This window comes from Prionailurus bengalensis, unplaced genomic scaffold (genome assembly GCF_016509475.1).
Source record: "Prionailurus bengalensis isolate Pbe53 unplaced genomic scaffold, Fcat_Pben_1.1_paternal_pri Un_scaffold_61, whole genome shotgun sequence".
Taxonomy (NCBI): domain Eukaryota; kingdom Metazoa; phylum Chordata; class Mammalia; order Carnivora; family Felidae; genus Prionailurus; species Prionailurus bengalensis.
In genome coordinates, this window is record NW_025091162.1 from 8,576 (window position 1) to 30,092 (window position 21,517).

General features: G+C 46.2%; 1 non-coding gene and 1 pseudogene across 1 annotated transcript; one reads left to right on the top strand and one right to left on the bottom strand.

Moving 5' to 3' along the window:
• The first annotated feature begins 1,143 nt into the window (after positions 1-1,143).
• Positions 1,144-19,669, top strand: LOC122478406 (annotated as a pseudogene).
• Positions 16,128-16,231, bottom strand: LOC122478437. Its single transcript, XR_006295996.1, has one exon. It is a non-coding gene; the product is annotated as a U6 spliceosomal RNA (small nuclear RNA).
• Positions 19,670-21,517: the final 1,848 nt, after the last annotated feature.

Consider the following 21,517-nt stretch of genomic DNA (forward strand, 5'->3'; position numbering starts at 1 on the left):
CAAGGGCGTTTTGCACAGAAATTAAAAAAAAAAACCAAATTTTGTATAGAACCAGAAAAGACCCCAAATGGACAAAGCAATCTTGAGAAGGAACAAACCTCGAGACACCATACTTTGCACTTTCAAATTATATTACAAAGCTGTAGTCATGAACACCAATGTGGTATTGTTCTCGAGAGACACATAGGTTGATGCCATAGAATAAAAAGACCAGAAAGTCATTCAAGTTCCTCTTGACCACCAGGGAAGACATAGGCTGAAAACGGTCCTTTGCAAGGTCTCCGGAACAGAGCTACCATGGATTTGGGAGGGAATTCAGAACGAATATACATGGATCCTAGAGCAGATGCACCAGATGGGATGCTTAGGATCTCACTGCTATTTCCTGATGCACTTTGGGAGAGAAAACTGGAATGACTCAGACATCTGACAATGAGCACATTGACATAGAGGCCGGGATAGAGTGTGAATCAACACAATCCATCTGGGTAAGAAGCACGTGTAAAGAATAATCTCATCAGGGTCAGGTCCCATCTGCCAAAGTTCCCCATGGGAGCTGCCCTCTGCTCTCTGCTGCTTCCTGCATTGGCACGGGTGCCTGGAGCCCTGTCTCCGCTGTTGTATCCAGTTAACTCCTTCCTCTATTGGTACACATTTACTGTTAGAGGAATGTGTGTAGAGACAACTCTTCAGGCCTGACCCATTACGTGTCAAGGGAGCCATGGACAGGCTCACCCCCAGGAGTCTGAGTAGAACAGAGAGTCTGCCCTGAGGTAATGGGGGGCCACGTGAGGAGACCTGGTCTAACACTTAGGCAGAGGAGAGTGGCTAGAGCAGTGGGAGGCAGAAGTGGTCTCTGATGGGCTCTGCTCACGTCATACAATGGCATGTCTGTGTCTGGACGCTAAGGGGCACTCAAGGCCTGTTTCTGAGGGGTCACGGTAGATCAGAGATGAGAACTGCCACCTGCCACTGCCTGTGCCCTCTGCTCAGGCCTCACATCTGTGACCTCCCCACCCCTGCCCTGAAATTGCCCCCACCCTGCCCATCCCCCTGACATCCTCAGACAGAGGCACCTAAAGAAGTCAGTGAGGAGTCAGAAAACAGGGGGGTCGCATTTGCATGGTTGGGCCCTCCCCCTCTCAACAGATCAAGAGGTGAAGGGAGAAGTGAAGGGAGGCTCTGCTCAGCTGTGAGGCAACAGAAGGCAGGATCGGTGCTGACCTCCGCCATGGCCTGGTCCCCTCTCCTCCTCACCCTCCTCGCTCACTGCACAGGTGACCTGATGTGGGGACACGGGAAGGGGTTCTGGAAGCACAAGTGTGGGCCTGATTACCTCCTCTTGTCTCTAGACCCCAGGAATAGCCTCTCTGTTGTTTCTCTTTCCAGGGATTTGGGCTCAATCGGGGCCGAATCAACCATCCTCAGTGTCTGGGGCCCTGGGCCAGAGGGTCACTATCTCCTGCACTGGAGTTGATAGTTACGTTGGTTGGTACCAACAAATCCCAGGAATGGCCCCCAAAACCATCATCTATAATAATAACAACCGACCCTCAGGGGTCCCTGACCGATTCTCCGGCTCCAAGTCTGGCAGCACAGGCACCCTGACCATCACGGGGCTCCAAGCCGAGGACGAGGCTGATTATTACTGCGTATCGTGGTACAGCAGTGCCAGAGCTTACACAGTGGTCCAGGCCTGTGGGGAAGTGAGGCAAAAACCTAGTTACTCATCTGTAAAGAGGGAAACACATCAGCAGTTGCCTCCTCAGCTTAGCCTGTGATTCTGCTCATTTTGTGACTGATGACTTGGACGCAGGTCCATGCAAGGGCACCTCCCATGAGTGAGGTTCCTCCTGTCCTTTCTGTCCTCAAAGTCACTCTCAGAAAACCCTCTCAGAGTCTTGATGGAAGAGAAATCTCTTGTTTTCTCAGCTGAGGTATTTTACTTCTAGGCCAGATCATATCAATTTTTCCTTCTGATATAAAAATAAATGAACCATTTTTGTTTTTCCTCTGAACACTACCCATGTGGTGCCTGGAAAATAAGTCAGCCTTATTTGCATCTGGTACTATTATCTCCATGGCAGTGGCTAGTCTCTTCTTCTTATCTATTATTTGTGGAAAAATGCCAATTTAAAATTATAAAATTATGAGGATAAGTTTCAAAAATTTCGTCCATAGGAAAAACCCTGTACTTCAATGTTTATAACAACTTATTCCTAATCACGAAAGCCTGAAAGCACCTTAAACTTGGCATATGGATATTTATTCTAGGTTTAAAATAATCACCCAAACCAGGAACCAACTAAGAGGTCACCAAGGAGGTGCCACTTTTATAATAATTTGATAATTACATCCAACATTGGAAGAAGCAAAACTCTGCAAACATCTGTAGGTCGCGGGGGTGCTAAACGCTGAAAAAGAATGAATCATGTGAACAGAGGAAAACACTCTGAGCCACAGATTATTCCATATGATACTAATGACACTTAAATGACACTCTGTCATTGTCTGTCATTGTCTCCCAAACAAACGCAAACAAATCAGTGCACAACCACCACACATACCCATGTGTGCACACACATAAGGACAGGGTGTGTCTGGGAGCTCACGAGCCAACCTAAAGGGCCCCCATGAGGCAAAACTAGAAAGATTTCAACCACAGGAACATAAAGGTTTGGGTTGTAACTCAGTGTCTACACATATGTCTGCCGTCCATATTGTTAACTGATGGTATAAATAAATGGAATCAGATGAGACACATTCCCATCCAGAGATTTCATGGAACAGGTGTAAACATTTGGCTTGAATGACGTCAGGCATAACCCCCACTCAGTAAGTATGCACAAAGGCACCAACAAGAGGGACAGTCTGAAGAAGTGTCACAGTAAGAGAAGCTTAAGGACAATTCACAACTCAATGTCACAAAGAATCATTAACTGGATCATACAACAGAAAAGGGACATTAGGTAAAAAGTAAGAAAATCTGAATAAACTGTGGATATTAATTGTTACGTGTTGAACTGTGTCTCCACCAATTCATGCGATTAAAAGTTCTAAAAACTCCCATATTTCGGGATGAGACCTTATTTGGAAATGAGAGTGTTGCAGATGTAATTACCAGGATGAGACCAGTAAAGTGTAACTGCATGTGTTCTAGGCTTTCTCTGTCTTTGTTTTTCCTCTGACTCGGCCTGCAATGATGCTGAAAGGAATCTCACTATTTTAGAGAAAAAGGCCTATGAACCCATCCTACATTGTCCAGAGAACCCTGATATTACCGGGAAAAATCTAGACATTTTATTGTCTTTTCACTGTTAACCCATGGAACATTACCAAATAAATATAATAGGAATGAATGTGAGTGGGATTCCCTTTCCTGAATGCCCCTTAATGGATGAGCTGAGAACGAATTTCTAAGAAGATAGAGGTCCCTTGTGCTGTATAATGTTTTATATCAATGTTCATCCTGAGAACACTTACAAAACTGGACTAATAGAGAGGAAAATGAGTCATAAGTACACCAGAGAAGAAAATTAAATTCCAGACTGAGTACAAAGGCCCGGTCAAAACCCAGATTGGGAAGTAAATACAGTGGATACCTCTCTGCGGAGAGCTGGTAGTCTTTTGACAAACAGAGACTTCAAAGAAAAGAGTAATAAAGGAATTTAAATTGTTTAAATCTAAATCTAGATTTAAGAAGAGAACAAAATAACAAAAATGATATTAAACTTAATATATTACATAATGATGTTGAATTATATTGCATTTAAATGGACACATTGTTCCACTTACAGACATGGATTGACATAACAGAGCATAATGGTTAAAATTAAAAAAAAAGTATACCCTGCAACCATGAAAGTACAAAAAGATGTGGTTATATAAGTGTCACGCCAAAGACTAAGGGAAGAAATATTCTAGAAAACCAGTGACACATTTAATAGTGATAAAATAATCTATTCAAGAAAAAAAATAAGCTCAAATATAATAGCATACCTTTGCAAAACTATCTGAAGAATAAATTATAGAAGCAAAGAGAGGAATAACTAGTCCACAATTACAGTTGCAGATGTTAACACAATGGTCTTAGTAACTGAATGAATGCAGAAAAAAAAAATAGTACACATAAAAAAGAGAACAGAAGAATTAAAAGGAGTACAAATCTGAACGGTAATTGCTTAAGTAATTACATAAAGACAGGAGTAAAAAAAAAAACTGAGGGATTTCCTGATTTACTTCTAATGGATTTGTACGCTTTATCTTGGTTCTGTGAGCAGGGGTGGCTCCCTGCGTTTCCTTCTTATTCCTTTTTTTCATCTTCCCACCTCTCTTATCTTCTCCTTTCCTTACCACTGACCCAGAGCTAGTGCACAGCAGGAAGGGATGCTCCGGCCACTGCACTGGGAGGACGGACTTGGCATATCTCACGTTCCTGTTCCCACGTAGTTCCCACATCCCCACCTTTACACATGTGACACAAACCCCTTTAACTGTCCTCAACCTTATTTTTCCCTCTCATGTCCTTCCCGAGAGTGCACACAGCTGGAGCCCTCAACCTCACCATCATCCTTTCCCTCACCCTCAGTCCATGGCCACGGTCACCTCTCCATGCTCTTCCTTGTGGGCCCTACTTGCTCATCTTCCTCCTCCAGATTCCCTGTATACTCAGCCCTCAGGCCCTCCGGACACGGCCTTGCCTGCTCTGTTGTAGTCAGGCACATTGTTGAAACTGACACCACAATGTCTGTCTAAAGTGTAAGTTTCTTAGTTAATAATACTGTACTGTAGATTTGAAATTTGCAGACAGGATAGATCTTAAGGGTTCTCATGAAAGAAAGAAGGAAAGAAAGAAAGAAGGAAAGAAAGAAAGAAAGAAAGAGAAAGAAAGAAGAAAAGAGAGAGAAGAAAGAAAGAAAGAAGAAAAGAGAGAGAAGAAAGAAAGAAGAAAAGAGAGAGGAGAAAGAAAGAAAGAAAGAAGAAAAGAGAAGAAAGAAAGAAGAAAAGAGAGAGAAGAAAGAAGAAAAGAGAGAGGAGAAAGAACGAAAGAAAGAAGAAAAGAGAGAGAAGAAAGGAAGGAAGTGAGGGAGGGAGGAAGAAAAATAGAAAACTGGCATGTATACGAAGTGATAAATGTATTGATTAGCTTGATTGTTTCACCTCACAGTTTTAATGTATATCCAATCTCCATTCTGTGCCTTAAGTGCATACAATGTTTGATTTTTTATTATACTTGGAAAAGCTGAAAAGTTAAGCAGAATTAATAATAAAAACAATATGTTGCATTTCAACAATATTTCTCCCATTTTCAATCTCTAAGAAATACAAATAAAATAAAAGCCAAGCACCTCACTCTGACATAGAAGTACTTTTACATTTAGGCGTCAAATGTCCTCACCCCTTTTGCACTTACATTCCATTTGCTCATAGCTGCTGTCAAATGACGTAGTTTCCGTCCCCTCAACACATCATATCTGATGGCCCACCCACCTCCAATTCCTTCTTTCTTCTGGGAGGGTAGTGTGTTTTATTTGTCCTGCTGTAGAAACCCTGGTCCCAACTCTCCACCCAGAGAACCAGTCTCCTCCCTCACGTGGCCCACCTGAGACAGCAGCTCAGGTGTGTGCTTCCAGAAACTGCCTTCTCAACCCACTGTGGCCCCATTCATGGTGCTTGGTGGTGATTCACCACATTTCTTTCTCTGACAAACACAGAAATTCTCCTTGGGAAGGCTGCTTGTTCATATTAGTTACCTTGGGCACTAGGGCATATGGCATGTGGATGCTTGTGGTCTGACAGTGGCCAGGCTGTCAGGTCAGTGTCCCTGACATCCTTTCCAGGGACAGGCTGAAGCTTGACCTGTGGGCAGCAGGGGGCACTGTCGGCCTCCCCAGGAAGAGCACACTGGGGGCCCCCTGCTGTGTACCCTACAACCCCCTTAGGGCGCCCACACTTTTGCCTATGTGTGCTAGTGGGGACTCAGCAGCTGTGTCCCCTCTGGCTGGGAGGGGTCTGCTGCTCACAGGTCTGTGGAAGGTTCCGGCAGCTGCTTCTTCCCTGGTCCCTCCCAGGAGACAAACTCTGAGTCTCTGTGGAAATCAGCCCCCTCTTTCTAAGGGACTAAGCTGACACTTCAGCTAGTAGGCAGGACGGAAAACTGTGTGAACAGCCGGTCCCCATGAGTCCATGGAGAAGACAAAAGAAACCGCTACATGCCCGCCCTGATCTGGGGCTGCAGGAGGAGGATCCATCATGGCCTGGACCCTTCTCCTTGTGCTCCTGGTGCTCCTGGCTCACTGCACAGGTAGGGACATCTCCAGATCCATGGCAGCTCTTGAGTGGGTGTCACCCTCACTGTCACAGACCATCAAGCAGCTTAACCTTTTCCGCTGCCCCGTTTCCCATGAGGGTCTGTGTTTACAGGTTCCCTGTGCCAGCAGGGGATGACCCAGATACCCTCCTTCTAAAGACTTCCACTGTGCTCCAGATCTATGGGGAAGTGAAACAAAAACCTGACCTGCACCCTTCTGACCTGGTGTGCCCCTCACAACAGGGGCTCTACCACGCCTGGGTTAGGGGGTCAATAGCGTTGTCATTTCTTCTGTCAGCACCTGAGTTTCCTCAGTCCACTTGATCTGATAGTATCACATACTTTTCTTCAGATCAAAATTTGGATTAATCCATTGATAATATAGTCTCGCCCTGTTAATGTTGCACTGGAAGTAATCCCATGCTCACAGATTAATAGCTCTTAATGAAGAAATTGGATAAGAATGAAAAGGCTGATTCCGGCCATGCTCTCTGGAGAGTGTAGAGTGACTCAGGTATGCTTCTGGTCTGAGTGTTTCCATTTGGGGTTGTGATGCAACCCCCACATGCACGTGGGAATTGTATTATCTATTCTAGCATCAACCTCCAAAAATGAAAATTAGAAATAATATCATCTACAATAGCATCAAAAATATGAAACATATAAGGAAAGATCTGAAAGAATTTGAGAATTTTATGCACTAAAAATTATAAACCATTCAAAGGGAGATTAAAGGTTTAAATACATGTACAGATCTATCGGGCTTATGGGTCTAAATATTCAACTTGGTAAAGATGTCAATCCTCCCAGAATTGACCAATACAATCATTGTAATAGCTTTGGTAAAATGTCCTTGAAATGGTGGGGAATTTTAGAAAAGAAAAAAAGAAAAGAAAGTAGAAACACTAAGAAAACATGTGACTAGAATATAGCCCTGGGAGAATCCTGCCCTGTGTCCTCAGGCCAGCTTGTCTCTGAGGAGGATAAGGCCCAGGAAGTAGGTCTGAAGTCAGAAGAAACAAGTCAGGGTGAGAGCACAGACATGCAGTGTCAACCAAGGACACGGACCGGGTAGAGGACCCTCTGTCCGAAGGCCGAAGCACAGAGTGTGAGTGCAACAGGTCTGTTGCTGGGGACCCCTGGCGACGAGTGTATATAGTGCCCCCACAGTGTGCATCTGGGGCGATGGTTTCTGTTCATCACTTCAACCTGGCGAAGGACCCTGTGACTTGTAACTTGTTGGAGAATTGGGGCCAGAAGACAGGTACATGAAGAGGGCAGCATGTGATCTCAGAAACTCTGTATTTTCAAGGGTTACAAGTGAAACTTGCATCCATAATTCCCGGGAAGACAGTCTGAGGAAACTGATCAAAAAGAGGTCACCTCCAATGGCTGCCTTGGCCTCTCTTGGAAGGCATGTGGGTGTATCCCTACCCCACATGGGATGTTGTTTGCCTGGTCTTGTGGAGGCATATGTAGTGGGAAGTCATGCCTACTGGAGAAGTCTTGTGTGCTCAAGTTCTTGACTGCAACTTAAGGATGAATTTGAACCCCCCTGACCAGCACAATGAAAGCCCCCATGTCCCAGGCCTAGGAGGAAATGAAATTCTAGCTCCTTGAGCACTCACGCCCAATTTCATCTGCCTACAATGACAGTTTTCATGGATTCTTTCTACTAACTTGTCAATGTAAGGCAAGATCTACATGATCTTGTAAGGAATGATCTGATCTGTGAGGAAATTTAAAATGAGTGTGTATCTTAGCAAATGTGTATCAAGTCTCCTGCACCGATGTAGCAGAGGAACGCCCAGGGTTTCCTTCTCAATTTGTATTCAGATTTATTTTCTCCTTTCTGCCATTTCCTCCCCATTCTCTAACCTTGCTGGCATCCCGAGCTTTGTGCTCCGAATCCCCAAAGTGAGTTAGGCTTTGGACCAAGTAATAAGGAACTCCAAATATCCCTGCCCCCTATATTTTCTGTAATTTAGGTTCCTGTTTCCAGGATCTACAGACTCATCCATCCATGAGGTTGGGGTCAGATCTCAAGAACAAAATCATCTGTAGCAGAAAAAGCAGCAACATGAGATGAAATTGTGGCCTGGCACAAAACACATATGTGGAAGCCATAGAAATATGGACTGGGGAGATCTTGTCTCATTGTTATCTGAGATGAAACCTCTGGCTTCAGGTGTGCCAAGGCATGATTTCTTAGGTCCTGTCCTAAGACAAGTCTGACCACTGGGTCCAGACATGGGGCCATCTGGACAAACACTGTTCCAGATCAGTGAAGAATCAAGATGCAGCCTCCCTCCTCCTCTTGTGGGCCCTTCACTCTCTGGACACTTATTGCATCTGACTGTACATAATTTACAATCTGTCCTCATCCTCTCAAACTATGTCCCCAAATCCAGTCCTTGGCAACACATATTGTGATACCGTCTCGCATTGAGCAGAAATCACTTGATGCAATGGTCAGCTTTCCCTGGGGGCCAGGTCCATGAAGTGTCAGGTTAGAACCAGAGACACAGGAGTCCAACTGCATTTGACTTAGGACAGTTGACTCACCAAGAGTTCCTTCGTCCCACACTATTTACTAAAACATACTTGGTGCCACACTTGGTCTAGAGGCTCAGGATACAGTGTAGGCAAGACAGGGATTGTCCCTGTCCTCAGGGAGCTGACGCTATCTGGGAAAGGGAAAACAAACCAGGAAAAGCATAAACACATGTAAAATGTTACCATGGAGGGAGGGGAGTTGAGTATTGTAGGTGGATACAGGAGCCACTGGAGCATTTGACAAAAAGACACAGGATCTAATTCAAGCTTATGAAGAAAAGTCCAGATGTTTCAGTGAACACGAATGAGGAGGAGGGAGGAAGGAAGCCAGTGGGAACACCGGTAGCTGTTAGAGGATAATGGGCAGATTCAGCAAGTTTGGGGAGGAAGGAGGCACCGAAGAAGGGGGTGTGGCTTCGAGCTAACCCTTAGGAGCTGGATGGCATGTGAGTGAGCTCCTAGGGAGAACATTCTTGATCAGGGGTATGGAGATGAGGCCCCAAGTTCACCCCCATGATGGAAGCGTCAACAACCTCCCTGCCTTGTTCAGTGGCAACATGGGGATATTTCGGGGTGTCTGGGTGGTTGGGTCGCTTAAGCGTCTGACTCTTGATTTCAGCTCAGGCCATGATCTCACGGTTTGTGAGTTCAAGCCCCATGTCAGGCAGCTTTGCATTGGCAATGTGGAGCCTGCTTGGGATTCTCTTTCGCTCTCTCTCTCTGCCCCTCCCCTACTCATTTTCTCTTCTTTCTCTCTCTCTCTCTCTCTCTCTCTCTCTCTCTCTCTCTCAAAATAAATAAATAAATAAAACTTAAGAAAATAAAACACAGGCATATTTCCTCTCCAGATAACAAGTGGGAAATCCTTCAGGACTCACTCTTCTTTCTCTGATAGTTATCTGAGATGACCCTTCTCCATGACCCCCATGTCCCCAGGCTGATTTTCCACATAGGAACAAAATGCCTCTGCATTCCCATGTATCGCATCCACACAACAAGCCATCCAGAATGAGAGATCCTCGTCATCCTGGACCCATTGATCAGGAATCCCAGCCTTCAGGACTGGACCAGATCTCTTACACCATCTTCCCTGCCATCAACATGGTACCAGAAAGAAATTCATCTGATTTCTCCCAGAAACAGAGGTTCATCCCAGCATTTGGGGCCAGGATCAATCACATTCTGACAGCATGACTGGAAGATGTGGGTCTGGATAGGAGAGGAAAAGGTCAGACGGTTTGTGCAAGCATCCCCACCTTGTATATCACTCAGCTCTTTATTACCAGCTCTGCCCTCCACCCTCATAGCTGGTTCATGTTTGAGTCTTGTGTTGTGTACGTTAAGAGCTGAGCAGGGGACACAGACCATGGGGTTTCTGTCTCATACGGTTGTAATTCTGACTCCCAGAGCTTTCTAATGTCTTATAAAATATAAGACATCCCATGACCACCTGTGGTTTTCTCCTCCATCTATCCCTTCCTCAGGAGAGGACCAGTTCCAGAGGCCCAGCACAAGATGCTCTGTACACATCCCAGGATGGTTCCCCATCTGTTCCAGTCCCCAGTAAGTGCCACTCCAGGTCACCTCAGGATCATTGCTGAGAGACTCCACCTCACAGGGAGGTCACAGAAGGCACTACCACATTTAACCTTTTCTGTGTTCTGGGAGTGGGATCAGAATTAGCCAGACTCAAAAAGCCAAATATCTGATTCTCATACAAATACAGAATGGACAAGTATAAAATATGCTATTAAACTCATCTATTAGTGAGAAGACCAGTAAAATGGTGAAGCTTGAATAAAGAGCAGATAAAAAATAAAAATACTTACAGTTCACCCGGAAAATGGACTTTGAAAAAATATTTTTGTGTGTTGGAGATACACTGCTAAATTTGTAACAAGCAAGGAATCATATAAGAGGAAAAAACATGTGTCTTGCACAGAAAGAGACACATCTTCATGGGGGTAGCACAGTGCTCTGGATTTGATCCTGACTGAAAAGGAATCTGAGCAGAGACACCACCTCGACCCTGACCCATGAACAGCCAAGGTAGCCATGGCCAGACCTTGAAGAGTCTGGGTAGAGTATACAGCTTTCCTTGAGGTAATGGGAGGCAACATAAGGGGATACCTGGCCCTAAAGCAGGGGATAGGGGACAAAGCAGTAGGATGTCAGGAGGTGTGCCTGACTGGCTCCAGTCACATGTCACACAATGCTGTGTCTGGGCCTGGACCACCAAGGGACACATACAGCCCATTTCAAGGGTTAAAAGGTGATCAGAGCTGGGACCTGCCACCTGGAACTGCCTGTGACCTATGTTCAGGGCTCACAGTGGTGACATCCACACCCCCTGGCCCCACACAGCCCCTCCCATACCCATCCCCTTACCTCCTCAACAGAGAGACCTGACCCAGGACCAGTGAAGTGTTAGACAGCTATGAGTCTCATTTGCATGGACAGATCCTCCCCCTCTTAGAGAATGAAAAGGGGAAGAGACCTATTAGGGGAGGTCTGCACACCGTGGGTTACAGAAGGTAGGAACAGTGATGACTTCCACCATGGCCTGGACCCCTCTTCTCCTCACCCTACTTGCTCACTGTACAGGTAACTGGATGTGAGGCCAAGGGAAGGGGCCCTTGGAGGACATGTGGGTCGTTCTTTTTCCTCTTGTCTCTAGACCCTGGCATCACGGTCTCTGTGTCTCTCATTTGCAGGGTCCTGGGCCCAGTCTGTGCTGACTCAGCCACCATCAGTGTCTGGGACCCTAGGCCAGAGGATCACCATCTCCTGCACCGGAAGCAGCTCCAACATCGGGGGTGGTAATGCTGTGAGCTGGTACCAACAAGTCCCAGGAATGGGCCCCAAAACCGTCATCTGTTGGGATAACAGCAAACCCTCGGGGGTCCCAGATAGATTCTCCGGCTCAAAGTCTGGCAGTTCAGGCACCCTGACCATCACTGGGCTGCAGGCTGAGGACGAGGCTGATTATTACTGCTCAGCATGGGATGATAGTCTCAGTGCTCACACAGTGCTCCAGGCCTGTGGGGAAGTGAGACGAAAACATGCTGTCCCTGCAGTGATGGGATTTCTTTTGCAGCCCCCATCTTCTGCCAAGACAGCTGGTTCCCCTTTTGTTTGACCTAAATCTGAGGTCTGAAACCCAACTCAGGGAACTTTCTCTAGGATATGTGTCCTTGTGCTCTCAATTCTGTCTCTGCAGCCTGTCCTTGCAGGTACACATTTTCTGTTTCATGCAAACTGAGCAGAAATTCCTGTACGCTGGGATATTGCCCTGGGGACAGAGTCCCTGAGGCTTGTGCCTGTCTCCTAGGGCTACCGTAACATAAAACCGTAGACTGTGTGGCTAATCCAAAAGATATTGATTTTCTCACAGTTCTGGATGCTGAATGTCCAAGTTCAAGGTGTTGCCAGGTTTGATTTCTCCTGAGGTCTCTGTCTTTGGCTTGCAGATGGTGGCGTTCTTCCTGGGTGCTCACATGGCCTTGTTTGTGTTTTCCCCTCTGGTGTCTCTACCTCTTCTTATAAAGACATCATCCCTATTTTTTAGGACACCACCCATATGACCTTATTTATCCATAATTACATGCTTCAATGCCTTATCTGCAAACATCACAATGTGGGTTAGGATTTCCACATAGGGTTTTGAGGGCACACAGTTCAGTCCTTATCAAGGGGTCAGGACAGAACCAGGACTCAGAGTCCAGCTGTGTCTGGCTTAGGATAGTCCACTCTTCCAATGGTATGCATTCACACCCTTTACTGAACCCTTGCTACATGGCAGACTTGGGTCTAAGGGGTCCGGACACAGCAAAGGAAACACATGGAGGGTACACCTGCTCAGGGAACTGACAGTGTCTGGAAGTAGAGAGAAGAAACAGAAGTAAAACATACTGTGTCTCAGGCTGACTTCCCAGATTGGGACAAATGTCCCTGCAGTCCCAGAATGAGGTCCATACAACACACCCTCTGGACGGGAGATTTGCCCTCCATGACCCACTGACCAGAAACTTCGGTTTTCAAGTTGCCTGGACCACATCACTCCACCATCTCCCCTGAAATCATCATGGTGACCAGGGAGGGGATTGTCCAAGTGGCTTGGGTAATACAGTGGCTATCTGGTTGGAACTGGGCTTAGTCACTGACTAATCACATGGCTGGGGATTTGGGGTTCAAATAGGAGAAGAAAATGATAAAATTTCACCAAATATGGCCGTGCCTACCACCTCTTCTTCCCTCTACCCTCTTTGTTATTCAAGTTGGGACATGGACTATGGACACTGGCATCTGGGCAGGGGACATGGGCCAGGTCGTTTCCATCTCATAAAATCATAGCTCAATCCCATGACCATTCTGATGTCCATGCACCTGATCAATTCCAGACCAACACACACTCACTCCCAGGCACGAGGTGTTGATATGAAATGTAGGCATTCACATGAGAGTTAGAAAGCAGAAAGTATAGGGTCACCTGGATGGCTCAGTTGGTTAGGCGACTGACTTCGGCTCAGGTCATGATCTCACAGATAGTGAGTTCAAGCACCGTGTCAGGCTCTGTGCTGACAGCTCAGAGCCTGGAGCCTGCTTCGGATTCTGTGTCTCCCCCTCTCTCTACCCCTCCCCTGTTCACACTCTGTGTCTCTCTGTCTCTCAATAATAAATAAACGTTAAAAAAATTAAAAAAAGAAAGAAAGCAGAAAGTATATTACTCACATGATGACCTTCTCTTCCCAGAGGTAGAAAGAAGGTAAAGAGTTGCAAGAAACTTCAATGGTGGTCACTTCCCCACCACCTGACACCTGTGATCACCTTGTGATCATGATTTTGCATGGTCTTTGCAGGACCTAGAGCACAGACTTAGCATTGCCTGACCAGTTGTCTTGATCCCTCTGTAGAATTGAACCATGCAAAGGGCTAGAAAAAAACAAAGAACAAGACTGAGATTTGGATAAAGGACTGCACATGAGTTAGGGTTCTCCTAAGAAAAAGAACCTATAAGATGCATGTGTATATGTATGTGTAATATAATGTATGTCTATGTGCATGTCTATGTGTGCATATCAGTCTATCTGAGATATTTATTTTAAGGACTCTTTAGCCATTGTTGTAGAGGTTGGCAAGTCCAAAATCCACAGTGTGGGCTGGAAGGCCACAGACCCAGGAGAGGAAGTGGAGATGTTGTAGTTTTGTTCTGAGGGCAATGTGTTCCCAGAATCCCTTCTTTCTGTGCAAGGTCAGTCTTTTCTACATCAAGGCCTTCAACTGATTGGATGAGGCCCATTCGCATTATGGATGGTAATTGGCTTTAATAAAAGTCTACTGACTTAATTCCATTTTTAAAAATTTATTCCTTTATTTGAGACAGACAGAGAGAGAGAGAGAGAGAGAGCACAGTGCGGGGCGGGGGGGGGGAGGGAGGCAGTGAGAGAAGGGGAGAGAGAATCCCAATCAGGCTCCGTGCTTTCAGCTCATACCCTAATGCAGGGCTCAATCTTATGAACCGTGGGATCATGACCTGATCTGAAATCAAGAGTCAGTTGCTTAACTGACTGAAGACCCAGGTGCCCCTACTCATTTACTTCTTAATATCATGTGAAATATATATTCGCAGAAACTACTAAAATCATGTTAGACCAAACATCTGGCTCTCATGGCCTACACAAGCTACACATAATTTAACCATCACAGACCCAGTTCCTCAGGGTGTAGAATGGACTAAGAAGTGTGAGACAGGTATGCCCTCATTGGCGATTTAAGGATCAAGGTGTCAGGTCGTGGCCACCACAGACTGGATGCCCTTAGTCCTCCCTGTTCTTACTTATCACCCAGATGAATGCTTCCTGAGCTCCAGCAGGGATCCTACCCTAGCTCTGCCCCACTCTCTGAAGTGTTGACCCTGCCCTGTGCTCACAGATCTCCACACCTCTCCCAGCTGATCCAGCCTCCACCAGGGACAGAGATCCCAGGACAGAAATGCACTCTCTACTGCCCCCCGAAGGAGCAACAGCAGTAGACAGAATGACATGATTTTGACACATCATTCCCGGGATATCTCCTCAAATCTCTGGACTCAACCAGAGATGAGCCAAATCATTGACTCAACCATGTACCCTGGGACCAAGGTTCCTTTTTTGTCTCCACATCATGCTACCTCATCAGCACTTGTTTCCAATCCAGAATGAAGCCAGACATCACTGACCAACACAACCCAAAGGTCCTAGTGCTCCTCCAGTGACCCAGGCTCAGGAACATGAGATCCAACCTTCTTGGGCCCCACAGTCAATCCACTCCATCCTGCAGTGCTAACTACAGGTTGACTACTTCTTCCACTTTGTCCTCTCCTTCTTCTTCTTCTGTTTTTTTCTTCTTCTTCCTTGAGACTCCCCTGTCTGTGTCTCCACTGCTCTGTTACAGGGTCCTGGGCACAGTCTCCACTGACATAGGGAGCATACATGTCAGGGTCTGTGGGACAGAAGGTCACCCTCACCTGCACTGGAAACAGTAACATTGTTGGAACAAATTATGTGGACTGGTACCAACAGATTTCTCACGGTGGCCCCAAAACTGTGATGCTCAGGACAAGTAGGCTCTCACAGTTCCAGATCTCTGGCTCCCACTCTGGGAACACAGCCTCTCTGACCATATTGGGCCTACAGCTTAAGGACGAGGCTGACTATTACTGCTCAGTGTGGGATGAAAGCATCAATGCTGACACAGTGCTACAGGCCCATGGGGACCTAAGACAAAAACCTGCCCCTGCCCCTCGTGGTCACCCCCATTATTGCCTGTGACAAACAGGGAGACCATGGACACCCTAGAGGGTGTGAGTGTCTGCTCTGAGCACAGAATGACCTTAAAAGGTCGGTCACAGTTGCTCTCCCTCATACTGTTTTTTTCTAAAAACAAAGCAAAACAAAACTATTGAGATAATTTGCATGCCACAAAGTTCATTCATTTACAGTATACAATTCCATGGTCTTTAATATAGTTCCACAGTTGGACAACCTCTATCATGACTGAATTTACCACATTTCCATCACCTGCAGAGAAACCTTGGACCTACCAGCAGTGAAGTCACTGTCGCCACTGCGCTCAGCCCTTTGTAGCCACAAATTCCATTCTGTCTGCGGTGATTTCTTGTGGGTATTTTACGTGCACTGTAACACTGAACATGTGCCATTTTAAGTGCCCCATTCACCCACATTAGGTGCATGCACATTGCTGTGGGAACATCACCATCTGTAAATGTATGGAATGTTTCACTTAGTTGCATATCACCCTTGCGTGGAGCCCATGCTAATCTATCTGGAAGTTTCCAATTTTATTGCATAGGCTGTCAAAACAAACATGTGATGGCCTTCTGTTGCCGAATTCTTAGGTGTAATATGTTTTTGAGGTCCATCTAGTTATACCTGGCTCTGTAGTTCACTTTTTTAAATTGGTGACTAGTATTTCACTGTATGGATGCACCATATATTCATTATCTATTTATCAGCTGATGGACATTTGTGTCGTTGACACCTTCTGTCTATTTTGCATTGTGTCTATTGCTGCCATAAACACTCCTATACAAGCTGTTTGTGTGGACATATATGTTAGTTTCTTTTGGTTTGATACCTAATAGCTGAATGCCTGGGCCATATCATGACTTTATTATACACTTCTGAATAAAGTGCCAGACTGTTCTCCAATGCGGCTGCAAAGGATTGCATTCCCACTAGCATACATGAGGTTTCAGATGACCATCTCCTCATAAAGCTGAAGTGGTATGTAAGTGGTTTTGCTCTGCATTTCCCTAATGAGTAGGGATGTTGGGCTCCTTTTCATGGTCTCTACTGTTTCTATCACATTACCAGCAGCCTAGGCTCTGAAACTCTCCAGGAAGCATTGGCTTTAAGGAGCTTTAGTCTGAGCTATTGTTGAAATTGTAGGCTCAGCCTGCTCACGTGAACACAGCAGAAAATCCTCGCTCAGGAAGATAATTCTCTCAGAGACACTGGAATGGGGAGACTGAGGGACAACCCTGCCACGTGAGGACCATAAGTTAGGAATGTCCTGTGGATTCTGCCTGTGCCAGGCACGGCACGCACAGGACTTCAGACCTGTTCTGGAACCTCTTCCTGACCATGCCGTTCACTAGTCAGCACAGGAGACAAACTTCAGGCTCAGCAAGTCTCCCCATGGCTCAGAAGAGAAGGTGCCCCTGGGAACCAAGGAACGGTGGCAGCCCCTTCTTCCCCGCCAACACACAGTGGCAACTTTATGAACCCACACATTCCACAGAGACTCCAGCCCATCCCTGACAAAAAAATGCATAAACTCTAGGAAAAAATGAAAAATCCTTTCAAAAAGATAGAAAAGGACTTGCATAAATAGAAAGATAAACTTGTTGGTAGTTTGGCTTAATGATTTCTTTTTCCCTAATATTTATAAGGACAATTTTAAGGACAGAAATAGTCTAGAGCATTTTGCAAATGAATGGACAAAGAAGTAGGACATAAATTGTTGGATACTGAGACATTTGTGAAAGCTAAAATAATTTAACCAATGTGATACTGACACAAGAATAAAAAACAAGATACGTATTAGCATCCAAGAAAATAATCTATGCATGCAATGCACTTAAGAGTGATGTTTGAAGCACCATCCAGCAGGTAGACAAAATAACCTCACACATGAATAGTTTACTTTTGAATTCTAGAAAAGTGAGATTTTCCATGAGATCTATGAAAAACTAATTTTTATGTAAATTTAAAATGGTTCCGGCTATGATGGAAAAACCCAGGAAGGAGTCAACCACCTGAAATTCTGGTCACCAATTCCAGTGTGTGGTAAGGGATTTCCCCACACCAGCAAGCCATACTGGGACATCAGCTGGGTGCCCTACAATTCAACTCAATTCTGACACTCAGTACTGGAGATAACACAGATCCCACAGGGTAAGGGCTCAGTCCTGCAAGAATGCCCTCCATTTGGGGTGCCAATCACAAGTCTTGGGTGTTACCTGAGCTTTGGGCCCACTTGAAATGGGTTGCAGTCACCTCCTATAGGGATTTGATTAATTTGCTAGAGTGGTTCACACAATTCAAAGAAATGTCTTTTTTTTTCTGACAAGATTACTGATTCATTATAAAAGGGTATAACTGAGGAGCATCCAGATGGAAGAGATACACAGGCCCAGGTATGGGGGAAGGGCATGGAGTTTCCATGTCCACTGTGAGCCTGATATGGCTCCAAATCTCCACCTGTTCACCAATCTTGAAGCTCTATGAAGACCCTCCTTTAAAAAAAATTTTTTTTAGAAAGAAAGAACATGCAAGTGGGGGAGAGGGAGGCAAAGAGAGAGAGAGAGAGAGAGAGAGAGAGAGAGAGAGAGAGATGGAGAATCTTAAGCAGGTTCCATGCTCAGCACCCAGCCTGATGCAGGGCTCAATCCCACGACCCTGGGATCATGACCTGAGCCAAAATCAAGAGTTGGATGCTCAACCAACTGAGTCACCCAGGTGCCCTTCCTATTGGGTTTTAGTGGAGACTTCATTACATACTCATGATTGGTTAAATCATCAGCCATTGGCAATAGATTCAAACTAATCCCTCCCCACCCAGGTCAGGAGGGGGTATTGATAGTTCCAACCCTCTACTCACAAATGTGAGTGCTGGCAACCAGCCCCCTATCTTTAGTTGCTTTGCAAAAGTCACTTTGCTAACTTAACCAAAGACACCTTTACCACTGGCATCGCTTGCAAGGTACATCTTTTTTGTTTGATCTGTAATTGAGGAGTGGTGGGCGTGAGAGTTTCCCCTACTGGTCTCCCAGCAACACTCTAAAGGAGATTTTTCTTTAATTTTGACGCTATATATACATGTTTACACTCCCATCGATCAGGGCTCCTTCTAAGAGTGAGAAAAAAAGTATAATAATCATGTGCAGCACTACAGGATCATAGCATTTAGAAACCGGACCTGGATGTTTGAATAGACTGGGACCCGGTGAGCTACAGAAACAGCTGGTCTCTCAGGGCTTCGGGCCATGGTGAGGTGTGTGCCCTGGATCCTGAGCCATGAACAGCCAAGGAGCTATGTGCACACTCACCCTGAGGAGTGTGAGTAGAATGTAAAGTCTGTCCAGAAATGATGGGAGGCCACATAAGCGGAAACCTGGCCTGGCTGTAATGCAGGGCTCAGATCAACACAATGTCACCCAGTGTTGTGTCTGGGCCTGGAGACCAGGGTGCGCATGGGTTCCGTTTCTGAGGGGTCAGGGATGATCAGAGCTGGGACCTGCCACCTGGCACTGCCTGTGCCGTGTGCTCAGACCTCACAGCTGGGGCCTCCCCACTCCTGGCTCCACCCAGCCACTCCCCTACCACCCCCCTGACATCCTCAGATGGAAGGACCTGACCCAGGGCCAGTGAGAGGACAGAGAACTTGGGTCTGATTTGCATGGATGGGCCCTCCCTCTCCCAGAAGATGAAGAGGGGAAGGGAGAGATTAAGGGAGGCTCTGCTCATCTGGGTGGCCACAGAAAGCAGAAACAGTGACGGTCTGCCCCATGCCCTGCATCCCTCTCCTCCTTACCCTTCTTGCTCACTGCATAGGTAACCGGATTCAGGGACAGGGAAGTGGTCCAGGGAGGACTATTGGGCCCTTTATCCTCCTCTTGTGTCTAGACCCAGCATCATCCTTCCTTTGTCTCTCCCCCTTGCAGAGTCCTGGGCCCAGTCTGTGCTGACTCAGCCGCCCTCAGTGTCTGGGGCCCTGAGTCAGAGGTTCTCCATCTCCTGAACTGGAAACACTGACAACATTGGTTGTGTTTATTGCGTGTACTGGTACCAGCGGCTCCCATGAATATGCTCCTCAGACTTCTCTCATATGTTATGATAACAATTGACAACTGATACTCAGGAGTCCCTGATTGACTCTAGAGCTCAAGGTCTTACAGCCCAAGCTCCTTGACCATCACTGGCCTCATGCTGAGGCTGGGGCTGATTATTATTCCAGGCCTGTGAGAACCGTCTCAGTGCTGACATAGTGTTCCAGGTCTGCGGGGAGGTGAGACAAAAACTTACTGTCCTCATAATGATGGGGATCCCTGTGCAGCCCCGACCCCTCTGTCACAATAGTTGCTTCCTTTGTTTGTTTTGTCAAAAGCTAGGGTCTGGGATCCATCCACCGGGAACTTGCTACAAAGAATGGGAACCATCCTCTCAAATTCTGCCCCCAAGCTTGCAGTTGGCCACCATACATTGTCCGTTTTTACTCTAATTGAGCATAAATCTCTGGATTCTGGGACAGGTTGTCCTGGGGAAAGAGTCCACGGAGAGATGTGTCGGTCTGCTTGGGCTGCCATTATGTAATAACACAGGCTGTGTGGCTTAACCAACGGAAGCACATTTTCTCAGTGTGGAGACTGGAGGTCTCCAGTCCAAGGTCTTCGTAGGTTTGCTTTCCTGAGGTCTTTCTTATAGATGGCTGCATTCTTGTGGATCCTCACTGTGGCCTATTTTCTGTGTGTGCTCAACTCTGTTTTTTCTTCCTCTTTTTATGAAGAGACCATTTGATTAGGCCATCACCCTTATTTACGTCTTCATTTACCTTAATTACTTCCTTCAGTGACTTATATCCAAATACATACCATTGAGGGTTGGAATTTCAACGTAGGGTTTTGAGGGGGACACAGTTGAGTCCATATCAGGGAGTCAGGGGAGAGCCAGGGACACAGTGTCCAGGTGTGTCGACTCTGAATAATTGACTGTGAAGATCCACACCATTTGGAGAATACCTACTATGTGAGAAACCTGAGTCTAGAGACGCGGACCACATGCGGACACCATAGGAAAGGTCCCCATGCTCAGGGCATTGACAGTGTTTGGGGGAAGAGAGAGGACACAGAAGCTAAACATGTATAGGAAAGCTATGTCCTGGGAGCATGAGGATGGGATCAGGGGGGTGGAACCAGAGTATTGGAGCGGTTGACAGGTACTCCAGAATCTGATGCGTTGTGATGAGGTCCCAGCGCTATGCAGACAAGGAAGGAGCAGGAGGGGAGCATGAAGGTGGGGACCAGGCAGGACTGTGGATGGTGCCCAAGTCACCCGGTCCTGGACAAGGGTTGGCCAGTGGGGTGGAGAAGGAGGGTCAGGACCCCTGTGACGTGGAGGATTTAGGGAATAAGGAGGGGGATGGGTATGAGAAAAAGGAAGTGGGAGGTGTGGCACCATTGCAGGGAGGGGGCTCCACCAGCTGGGACAGCATGAGGACCCATTTCTGATGCAGGGTGACTTCCACCTCCCGATTCCGGGAAAGATCAGCCCCTGACCCAGGCGACTTGTTCATAGTTCTAGGAATGCACATATCTGCTTACTCTCATCTCACAATGTGCCTGTTGAAAGAGCAAAGAATTGTTACAAGAACACCATGCGAGGCTGAGCTCAGTTCCCTTGTTCTCATTGCTACCCATGTGTTATAAACGTTCCCCTTTAGGGAAGCACAGAAAATCACAATTTCCTTTAGATAAGCTAACATGAACTTCAAGAACTGGGGTTCTGTAGTTGGTTTGGATTTAAATGTTTCCAGAGCATTCTTTTATACAATAAAGATTGTTAATGACTACTTGGCTACCCTTCTCACTTT